Here is an 11,921-nt window from a genome sequence, read left to right as displayed (position 1 = left end):
AAAACACAGTGTTTTATTGTACTCTAGACTACAACAACCATCTAAATCCAAAGATGTTTTTTTCCCAAGATATACATGCTTCAAACCCATCCCCAGAGATTTCATTTCACTGTTCTAGGGTGGGCATCAGATATGTAAATTTAGAACAAAATTCTCAAGTGGTTCTGAATCACACACATCATTAATAATCACTGATTTACAGGGTCCTCTTTGGGGAAAACTAAGAAGTGGAGCAGATATTTGGGGACTACCCACCAATAAGATCACTAACCAAGGAGTTGCAAACTGGCCTTGAGAACAAGAGTAAAGATCTCAGTCAGGAACAAGGTCTTGGTCATTATCCTCTTTCTAGATTGTGCTTCTCAAATGTTATCACACATGTGAATCACCTGGAAAACTTGTTGATAATGTGGATTCTGATCCAGTAGGTCTAGAGTAGAGCCCTGAGATTCTCCATTTCTTACAAACTCCTGAGTGATGCCAGTGCTGCTGGCCCATGAACCACACTTTGAATAGCAAGGATCTATAAGAATGGTTCTCAAGCTTGACCTCACATTAGAATCACCTGAGCATCTTTTAAAAACCCCAATGCTGGCTCACTCCAGACCAATCAATTTAGGATCTCTAGGGGTGGACCCCAGGCATTATATATATATATATATATATATATATATATATATATATACACATATATATATATGTGTATGTATATATACATATATATATATGTGTGTGTGTGTGTGTGTATATATATATATATATATATATATATATATATATATATATATATATAAAATCTCCCTGGGTGATTTTTTTGCACAGCCTAAGTTGAGAATTATTGATCTATACTGATGAGCAGCTCTGCTCCTGTGGCTGAATTCAGTAATTACTCAGTCCTCTGTGTTGGCTATTTTGGTGGGCATTTAGTATAAAAATCCACCTTCATCCCAAACACATAGGTCAAGTGTTTATAATGAAGCTGACCCCAACATCCAGCTCCAAGTATGGGTCTGAGCTGTTCAAAGGTAATTTGACTTCCACCAGTGGTTGCCAATGGTTGTTGAGGAATATGTCTATTGTATAATATAAGTCAGTGGGATGCCAAGAGAGGTTCCTGAAATTTATTTTACATATATGTGAACCAATACATTTCTTATTGCTTAAGGCAATTTTATTTAGCTGAAGATACCTTCCCATATTGGCACATGGCTTATGTAGAACAAAGGACCGGATAATGCAGTAAAACCCTTCTAATATGTTCCAAAATGGGAACGGATCTACCAAATTTGACTGACCTTCCCTCACCTCCATTTCTTCTAACATCCTCCCCTCTCTGTAGAAAAGGCAGGGAAAATGGTGAAGAGAAGGGAATGGCCTTATGATCACATCCTGTGTCCACCGTCTCATAAGAAGAATAACCTTGGAAAAGTCCCCAGCTTCATTTGAGCCATGGTTGGATGATATTTAGCAAAATAAGAGTAATATCTGTGTGACAAGGCTTTTGTGAGGATCAAATGAGATAATGGATGTGCAAGCATCCTGCAAATGGTAAGTTGCTATAAAAATGTCATCTGTGGTTTTTTGTGGTTGCTGTTTGCCGTTAGAAAAAATCAGCAGTGATCCCAAAGGTGGAAGTTTATTCACAGTACTAGCCATCGTGCATCCATGCACCGTCTCATGGAGAATCCAGGCAAAGCTGTGTGGACTGCTGATTCTGGCAGAGTTCCCATTTGAGAAGGTGTCCCTGAGTTATCTAGAGCATTCAGGGTGGAGGAAGAGACATAAATCCTACTGTTCCTTGCAAGAAGTAGGGGGAGTGGGGTGGAGGGAGAGAAAGGGAGGTTGCAACCTAAATGATTTTTAATTATTTTCTAATTCACTACATCATTAGGAAGACAGGGAAAACTCTGAAGACTTAAGACACAGTGATCTAATGTCATTGATTTTCACATATATTTTATGAGTGATGAAATATGATGAAGCTGGGAGAGAAAAGCTTTTCAAATATTATAAGACTAGAGAATCTTCAAGCGCATTTATAAAAAGAAATCAAGTTGAGGGCTCAGGGTGAGTTTGCGAAAGTCAGGCTTCAGGATGCCCCTGTGTGGGTTGGGCCTGAAAGCTTCCAGACTCCTCAAACCTACTGAGGGTGTTTTTGACTGCCTCCTTGTCAATTATAAATTTAAGAATTATTAAGGCTGTGTCTACTAAAATGTCAGTTTCTTCATATCATTCACCATTACATCCTCAGCCTTTTGCGTAGGGCATGGTGCATAGTGGGCCCTCATATATTTCAAATGACTGAAACTCAAGTATCTGGCACTGCCCTGGGTTCTTCAGGGACCAAGGAGTATGACTCTCTTACTATTTTCACTGGGCTTATAATTATTTGGAGACCTATATTTAAAAATAATAAGAAACAAATAGACAATGATGCAAATCATGGAGTTAAGTACCAAAGGGCTATGACAAATGGTAAAGTACTAGCATTAACTGAGCAAAGAAAAGAAAATGAGTATTGGCTAGAGTTACATAGACCGGCAGATGAAATAGAATGTATACCTATTCAGCCAGTGCCTGGAGTACAGCCTTGAGCAATTACGAAGTCCTCACTTTTTAAAATTTTTTTGAGCAATTATGAAGTCTTCAAACCTTCAGTCAAATGGTTTTATTTCCAGTTGATAATCTCTTCATTTTTCCCCCCAAGGTGAAAGTAAGCAAAATTCAATCAACCCACCTAAAGCATAAATTCTGAGTAATGTCAAAATACATATAGTGAGGTTCACCATCCAAGGGCATGTGATGTATTTTAGCTTTGAAATGAAAATAAACTTTGCCTGGCTGGAAATGAATAGAAGGGAGACCAAATATCCCCATGAGAATGACACTGCCTGCCTGTGTTGGAAGGCTCTCTTTCTGGGGCTTCTTTAGGCATAAGGTATAAGCCATAGTTGAGTACAGGCATAAGGAGGAGAAGTTGGAAGAAAAGGACAATTTCAACCATTACAAGGCTCATGTCATTCACATTGTTTCACCATTCTTCTCTCGTCAACCATACCAATACCAAAAATCTAGAAAGAAAAATCTACCAAACACTAGCAACAACAACAACGTCATTTACTTGAGCACCTTCTGTGTCTGGTAATCAATAAGTGATTTATTTTTATTCCTCATATTCTGACAACTCTAAGAGGTTCATGTCCTGCCCTTATCTTAGTGATAGAGAATCAGAGGAACACAAAGCTTCAGTAACTTGCCCAGAGTCACATGGTTAATAAGTAGCAGAACCAGGATTAGAACCCAGATCTATCTGACTTGAACACATTTGTGTCTATTTATATGAGGTATCTAGAGTAGTCAAATTCACAGAGACGAAAAATAGAATGGTGGCTTCCAGGGACTGGGGAAAGGGAATTGCAATCACTATTTAGTAAGTACAGAGTTTGAGTTTGGGAAAATGAAAAAGTTCTAGAGATGGATGGTGGTAATGGTTGCACAACAGTGTGAATATACTTAGTGCTACCAAATTTTAAATGGTTAAAATGGTAATGGGAAATAACTACTGTATTTCAACATAATAGAAAAAATGTAATGGCTAAAATGGTAAATTTTATATTATGTGCAGTTTATATCAATTTTTTTAAAAAGTGGTTGGCCAAACCTAAAGATGGGCGTTGAATGCAGGTTCTCTTTCTCTGCATTGTGGCTGTTGTCAGAGGGGGTGGGAGAGATCCAAATCATCATCTTAAAGGACAGTTTAACTAACCATCTTAAAGAGGCCAGCATTAGGAACACAATTTATAGGCGTGTTGTTGCTGATTTTTACGTTATGACCCAACTTATTAAAACAGAGACTGGGTTAACAAAATGACTTCGAGAATTTAATAGCAACAAATTCATTAATTTATCCCCCTAAGAAATGTTACCTTCAGTATAGCACATCACCGGCTCTGGTCCCCACACAACATCAGAGGACAAGGCATCTATAATTGGGATTAAGGAAACAAGTAGCAAAACTAAAAATAGGGACAAATTTTCTCCTGGTGAGTGTTCTTCATCCTGGCACCAAGTGCCACAGGGAGTATGAAATCTCATTTTCTGGAAGTAGTTAGGCACAGGACAGGATCAAATCCTCTAGGTTGAGATAAAAGTAAGGAATGGCCGCCATCACCCTGCAGCTTCCTCCTCAGCTTATGATCCCATAGGCCATTAAGCTACGTGTTGTTTTCTGCTGAGTGTCTCCTACAGACTTGGAGACTCCTCAAGCGTTCTTAGCTTGAGCAAAAAGACAACATACAGTGCTCCAAAGCTATGCAAACACTTAAATGGGGGCTAAGGGAGAGGGGTTGGCATTTAGTGGAGACAATTCTCACACACATTTCTCATCTCAGAGATGTTACAACTCCTGACGGATTCAATCTTTCATTTTAGAGATTTCTATTGATTGGGTAAAAATCACACGCATTTTGTCCACAGCACAGAGATATCAAAGCAAACTTTTCCCCTAGTGCCATTTCCCCAGGGAATGGAAATGATTGATTTTTATTGGTTCAGCTTCGAGGATACTCACATCTCAATCCAGCCAATTTTCTTTGGAGAGAGCCCACTCCAGTCCACTTAATTGTATTTTCTAACCAAAGAGTTGAGAGAGATTTGTCATCTTTACAGTCCAGAGGAGATGAATCTCCAGACTCCTCTTCCAATTGTGTGAGCTTGTTTCTGAAGTTGGTAATCGAAGAAGGGAGCCAGGGCTTAGGGGGAAAAAAATCACGTAAAAATATAAAGCTAAAAATACAGTGACTGAAAGGCTGGGGGAAAAAATAAATAAAAAACAAAGCTAAAAACCCCACCTAATCAGGGCATGAAGGAATTGAAAGTTCAGAAGAGAAACCATTTATTCCCCACTTTCCTAACTTTTATTGGACAGCAATTCCTGTAGGTAGTCTTTTATTTGGATCTGAACGAAGAAGATGGTACTGTACTGGCTAATACAGTCATCCCCTTCATTCCCTGATTACATTCTCCTTTCTGTTTGTCTTTTCCCACGGCTCACTCTGTGTTCCCATGAGCCTCTCAGGACCACCACCTCTGCTTCTCTTTCTCTTTTTACAATTTTTAATTTAAATTCAATTTAGTTAACATATAGCATATAATTAGTTTCAAGGGTAGAATTTAGTAACACCTGGTGCTCATGATCACGTGCCCTCCTTAATACCCAACACCCAGTTACCCCATCCCTCTACCCACCTCCAATGACAATCTGTTTCCTAGAGTTCAAGGTCTCTTATGATTTGACTCTCTTAACCTTCATTTAACCTCACACGGGTTCCCGTGTCTCACCTGGCTTCTCAATACCTTGCTATGGAACATGGAAAGGAAAATCCGGAACAAATTAGGAATGCCAATTTATTTTGAGACTTTGGAAAAATCCATGCCTGTGGCAAAGGGAAGGTCTCCTCCATTCTCCTGGCTAAAGGTAAAGGTGCCCAACTTGGGTTTCCACTGATACTGCCACTTTCCAGCCCTCGATTATGCATGTTTCCCTATTAAAGTGTAATGCTGTCTGTTTATTATACTTAAATGAATAAATAAATAAATTCTCTATCGAGAGAGACAACCAACCCTGATAATTTGTTCACACTGAACTTCTCCAAACCTTTATCCTGTATTGTTACACATTTCTATTTTGTGCATAAATTTATTTTCATCTTCCCTATTGTACTGTAATATTCCCAATTAAACTATCATATTCTTGTGGTCCCTCTAATACCATTTCTTTTGCTTTTTCCACAATTCCTACTAAACACAATGTTGGGCAAGACTTTAGAAATGTTACAAGGTAATGCTGCAAAGTGGCAAAGTGATCATATTACTTAAAAAAAATACACTGGTTGGGCACCTGAATTACTCAGTGGGTTAAGCACTGGACTCTTGATTTCAGCTGAGGTCAGGTCATGATCTCAGGGTCCTCGGATCAGCCTGTCAGGCTCCATGTTCAGCGAGGAGTCTGCTGGAGATTCTCTTTCTTTTTCTGCTGCCCACTGTCCTCCCCGGCTCATGCTCACACTCATGCATACTCTTTTTTTCTCTAAATAAAATCTGTAAAAAAAAAAAAAAAAAAGACAAAAAAGCACGGAAATCAAACAACTGAAGTAGTACTGGAACTGCAGAGAAATCACCACAGAGTTGTGTGATTTTTCCACCAATGCTGGCATTTCCTTTTCTTGTGACCTTCATAGCCAGTTTGCAAACCCCGGGAGACAAGTTGTCTTAGTTTACAGTCAATCATCATTTTTGACACATTGCTATTAGTATAATTTTTACCAATATTTTTATATTACTCAACTTGATCTACTGCTTTTTTTTATCCCATTGGCTCAAAATTATTATTTGATGGCTTCAAAAATTATTACTGATGATTTCCTCTGAGCATAAGAATTAACCTCTGTCAAAGTAAAAACAATGTAACGGCAGGTCTGAAGGCCATCCCCAAGCAAGGACACAAAAGAGTCTGAGCAAGGTGACATTTTTAGTACATGGCTGCTGAAGATAGCCTCTTTGAAGAAGATATTGGGAGACAATTCTCCATGGATAATTTTACCTTTCCGCATGGTCCAGGCTTTCTAAGCAAAAGTACTGCAACCTGGTTTGACAGGATGATTGAATGGTAAACACTCAGAGGTAGGGTGTGCTTCCAGGGATTTTAGAGACTCATCTCCCCTGGAGCTATTTTGTTGTTCTCTTAAACTCTAAATATGTTGAGAAGAGTTTCCTCTCTCCTCCTCAGACAAAATCTCTCTCTCTCTCTCTCTCTCTTTCTCTCATGGTTACAGTGAGTACAGGTGTGCCAGATATCCCATAATAAGCTCCAACTCTCATAATTTTAGGGCTCATCCTCTGTAATACTAAAGGGTTCTGCACCCAATTTCACCGTGAAGTGAGCTTCCATCCTCTCTCCAGATGAACCAGTTTCCCCAAATTTTTATGTTCACCAACCCAGAAGCTCATTGAACCCCATTGTCAGGAGGTAGGGGTGGGGTTATGATGGTTTCATTTCATTTGCTTGGTTGATTACATAATTGGCCACTGGTGATTGATTAGGCCTCTAGCCCTCCTCCCCTCACTAGGGGTCAGGCAATGGGGTTGAAAATCCCAACCTTCTAATCTCTGGGTTGGTTTTTCTGGCAACCAGTCAGTCCCCATCCTTAGGTACTTTCCAAAAGGTACTTCATTAACATAACAAGAGACAATGAACCTTAAAGCTCTCCTCACTTAAGAAATTCCAAGGTTTTTAGGAACGCTGTGACAAAAAATAGGAGAGGATCAAGGATCATTTCTTATTATAAATTATTATATCACAGGTACAAACTCTCCTTCATGCACAGGTAACATCAGGCCTTGTCACATCAACCCATAGATAATGAAGACATAGGAAGCAGTGTTAAGATACTCAATGAGTTGTTATATATTCTCTAATACAGAGGTCTGGTGTTTCTTCTGCGGTGTATGCATGTATACACTGTTAGAGGATATATGTGTTTACACACACACACAACACACACATAAATTATATATATACCCAAAAGCACCTACGTGGCAAGTTAATTTGTTAGCTTGCAAGTAGGGTAAACTCTCAGGTTAACTGTCACAGTTTGGGACTTAACAGAAGACAATAATCATTATAGCATCATTGGGTATTAGTCAAATAAAATACATAAATGAGCTTAATGGTGTGTAATTAGCTGTGAGCCTTGGGGAGAGATATCAAAACCTCTACCCTTGGCCCTATCATCTTTCCTTACAGGTGCTTGCCTGCTATGTGCAAGGTGGGATCATTGTCTTGGGGTTGCAACTGCAAACACAACTCATTCTGAGTCCTCGAGGAGTCCGTCATCTATAGGGAAAGATAAGGTCCTCCAATCAAAGGACACAGGAGGACGGAATGGGTAAAAAACAAAAACAAAAACCAAGACGCATCAATAAGCTGCCTACAAGAGACTCATTTCAGACCTGAAGACACCTGCAGATTGAAAGGGAAAAGAGGGAGAAACATTTATCATGCAAATGGATGTCAAAAGAAAGCCAGGTTAGCAATACTTATATTGGTCCTTAATCCAAATATCTTGAAAACAAAAAAGAAATCATTTCTGTGAAAGAAATATATTTAGGACCGGAGGGATAAAAGTAAGAGGCAGTTGTTATTTTTCACCACACAGGTTGTGGGTAGGGAGGGGCTGACTGGGGAGTTCCCACGAATATCTCTATCCATCTTTTGGGCAAAGCCATGGAAGCCACGCTTCCTGAATTTGTCAGTAATACAAAGCAGGGTTGGTTCTTCCGGCAACCAGTCCCCATCCTTAGGTATTTTCCAAAAGGTACTTCATTAACATAGCATAACATAGCATTCTGATGGTCAGTAAACTGATTAACAAAATCAAAATTCTGAAATATTTCTACAAACCAGAGTGATAAGAAAAGTTAACAAAATGAAACTGTATAGTTATAAATGTGGAGTAATCAGCAGGTTAACAGCAGTACTTACGGAGGAGAAAGGAGAGTTGTAGCAATCTTCCTAAGCTCAGTAACAGTAAATTTAAACCCCCTAATCTCTCTTGATGTTATTGGAAATGCTTTCACGTACCCGGTTCACTTTTGAGGCTCACACTAACCTTAAAAGGGCTGCACTGGGCAGGTTTCACTGTTTCCATGAGTAGAAGGGGGGATCTGGTCTCAGAGCATGAGTGACTTGACTACGGTTGTGTAGCAATCAAAAAAGTGAGACCCACCTTTGGTCCAGTTGATTGAAGAATGCCATCATGATCAAGGAGCCTCAACAACAATCAGAGTTCTGTGGCCAGTTTCCTGTGCAGCATTTGATGAAGCACATCGACAATAAGGCATCCTCCATCCAGGGGAGGCAGTCAGGATGATGAAGGGTCTGGTCATCAAGGCATATAAGGAGTGTTTGGAGGATCTTCTTGGCCAGGAACAGAGAAGACATACGAAGAACTCCCACCTGCACATATCTGAGGAGCTGTCGTGTGGAAAGGAATTAGACTTTCTGCGCACTGGCTGCCCTGTGAAGTGTCATGGCACAGACCCAACACCACTGGATGGAAGAAGTTACATGAGAAAAATTTCAGATTACTGCTAACGAGAGCATTCTAATATTTAAAAGTGAGAAAGATGGGCTTGCAGGAGAGTGAACCCACCACCACAGGGCCAATTACAGCATAGGCTGTGACCAGCCACACATCACAGTGGGCATAGAAGGAATTCCTGCCTAAAAAAACAAAAAGTCCATGGCTTCTCAGATCAACTTCCAACCTTAAGATTCTATTACTTAAATAAAAATCCACAGTCCCGGGAAATTCATGTCCCAACGATAGCTCTTCCAAATAGGCTTCGACATTAAGGACCATGCTGACACCATGAGTTAGCACCATATTCATCTGGGTTATAAAAACATCATAAATAGTCATAAGGCTACTCACATTTCATGACTTTTGCTTTTTACTAGGCTTCGTACCCCTCCATGAATGAGAAAAAGGGTTATTGAATTATTATCACAGAGAAGTTAAGGGATGAGTTTAAATTGATAGGGCACGTTGGTAGTGAAATCAGAGCCAGAAATCCGGCCTCCCCTTTGATGGCATCGAGATCTCAGAAACAATGTTAGTAACAAAATGATTAATATGTGTAAGAACAGCACTTATATGGGACACGCGCTGCTTTACGCACTTCACAGCTACTATCTCATTACATGATTTACTTCTTTATTTATCTGTTATGTACACCTGTTCATTTGTTATTCATATCTATTATCACAAAAACTCTCTCAGGTAAGACCTATCACTTCCCCCCTTTTATAGATTAGAAAACTAAGAGGCAGAGGGGATTAGTGGCTTGGGTAAGATGACAGATGCTATGTGGCAAGGCTAGATTTCCAGCTGTGGCAACATGACTCCAAAACCAGTACGACTCTCAACCGTGGCGCTGTGTCCTCCCTCTGGATTTTATTTGTGAGAGAGGGGGACAGGCCCACACGTTTGTGCATCTCAGCCTATGGCCCACGTTGCCAAAGGCACCGAAGAAGCATGTTTGGAAAGGCCCTACCTTAGGAGAGTATCACCCTACCTCGCTCAGCTTCCCCCAGATATGAAGCAAGGCTGGAGGGCCTTCTCCTCCCTGATGTGATGGAGCAAATGAACCAAGCAAGCTGCCAACTGGAGACCAACGTCCGGGAAACCAGGCCGGACCCACGTGCGGCTGAGATTCCTCTGGACTCGAGTGGGGAGGGCTCTGGGTGGAAGAGTAGATAGCAGAACCCACGCTGGACCCTTAACTGGAGTGTGAGAAAGACAAAGCCAAAATAATGGGTACTACGGAGAACTGTTCATTCCTTCCCAGCACAACAAGCAAATAAACTGCCATTGGTGCCTCAAAACTTCATACAGGGTAATATTCCTTTAATGGAATGCTTTTAGAGAAGAGTCATAAAAATAAATTGAAAAGTGCTTTCTGCTGGCTACAGCTGGCATAAGCAGCATCTGAGCAAACAGGATAACACAAGGCTTAACTTAGCATCACCATTTTTATTACTTACCCACGACAGGTCTTATAATAGTATAAATTCACTTAAAAAACGGACTCTTTCCCCCTGCGATGGTGTCCCTCCTTCCCTCCACCGCCACACACCCAATAGCCTTCTGTGTTAATTCTGAGCAGCGTAATTACAGGTCTTTTTATGATTTAGGTTTGAGACCAATTAGCTGATACTGCAAGCCTTTCAAATGCCAGCTTCCCTCTCTTGGCTCTTGCTGCTCTGCTGGGATTTATCTGTGTGCTTGTAAAAGGCAAATGTTTTGTGAGGAGGGGAGAAATCGGGTCTGCTGGTGGATGGGTCCCCCCTTCCCTCTCCTCTCCCTCTTCTCACCTGCCTGTGCATCTTTGGTGCACCTGGGCTCTAAAATTGCCACAGTGCGAAATGCGCACGGCACATTCGTGCTGGCTGCCCACGCGGCTCCTGATGCCAGGTAGCTGTGGCAGGGAGCTACGGTGGCCCCCTCCAGGAAAGGCCTTTCCTCCGGGTGGAGCTGCAGACCCAGGGGTGGGGTGGGGGCCAGCGTGCTGCCACCACTGGCCCAAGGGGCAGGGGTTCAGGAGCCCCGCAGGAACCCCTCCACTACCCCTGCCCCCCGACATCCTCCACCTGCATTCATCACACAGCAAGGCCGCAACACAGGCCTTGCCATCCGAGATTCAGAGACATCTCCAGAATCAGACCAGCAGGTGTGAAGCTTATAAAGCCTTCTGCGCCTCTGGAGGATTCAGGGGTAAATAAACTAAGACTCCTGCCCCCATGGTGCTTTCAGCTGAATGCAAGAAGACACAACTTATTCACAAGAAAAGATCACGTAGAATGAAAGGCAGGATGTGTAGTAAGTTCCATACAGAAGGGGCACTGAGTTTAGAGACGGGTTTTGCCCTGGGGTCCCGAGGAAGCAGGATCTTCAGGGATCCTACTATCTGTACCCTGTAGAGAGCACTTCACAAATGACTGTGCTTTACCCTGACACAACCCTTCAAGGTGCATGTAAGGTGCAGACAAGGTGTACACACGCAGCCCTTCGAGATTCTTGCAGCGTGCAATTATGTATATGTTTGAGATGAAGAGACTCTCCCCTTGAAGAAATCAGGGCTCACAAAATTAGGTAACCTGGGGACACCTGGGGGGCTCAGTGGTTGAGCCTCTGCCTTCGGCCCAGGGCGTGACCCCGGGGTCCCGGGATCGAGTCCCACGTCGGGCTCCCTGCAAGGAGCCTGCTTCTCCCTCTCTGTCTCTGCCTCTCTCTGTATTGCTCATGATTAAATAAATAAAACATTTTTTTTTATATTAGGTGAACTGTCCATGTCACGAG

The 11,921-nt window shown here is 41.6% G+C and overlaps 1 long non-coding RNA gene across 1 annotated transcript; it reads right to left on the bottom strand.

Moving 5' to 3' along the window:
- Nucleotides 1-3,859: 3,859 nt before the first annotated feature.
- LOC125755364 (uncharacterized) lies at nucleotides 3,860-9,136 on the bottom strand. Its single transcript, XR_007411702.1, has 3 exons — nucleotides 8,787-9,136; nucleotides 5,900-6,099; nucleotides 3,860-4,751 (listed from the first exon to the last, which is right to left on the bottom strand). It is a non-coding gene; the product is annotated as an uncharacterized LOC125755364 (long non-coding RNA).
- Nucleotides 9,137-11,921: the final 2,785 nt, after the last annotated feature.

Source organism: Canis lupus, chromosome 7 (genome assembly GCF_003254725.2).
Source record: "Canis lupus dingo isolate Sandy chromosome 7, ASM325472v2, whole genome shotgun sequence".
Taxonomy (NCBI): Eukaryota; Metazoa; Chordata; class Mammalia; order Carnivora; family Canidae; genus Canis; species Canis lupus.
This window is presented reverse-complemented; position numbering and strand designations above follow the sequence as displayed.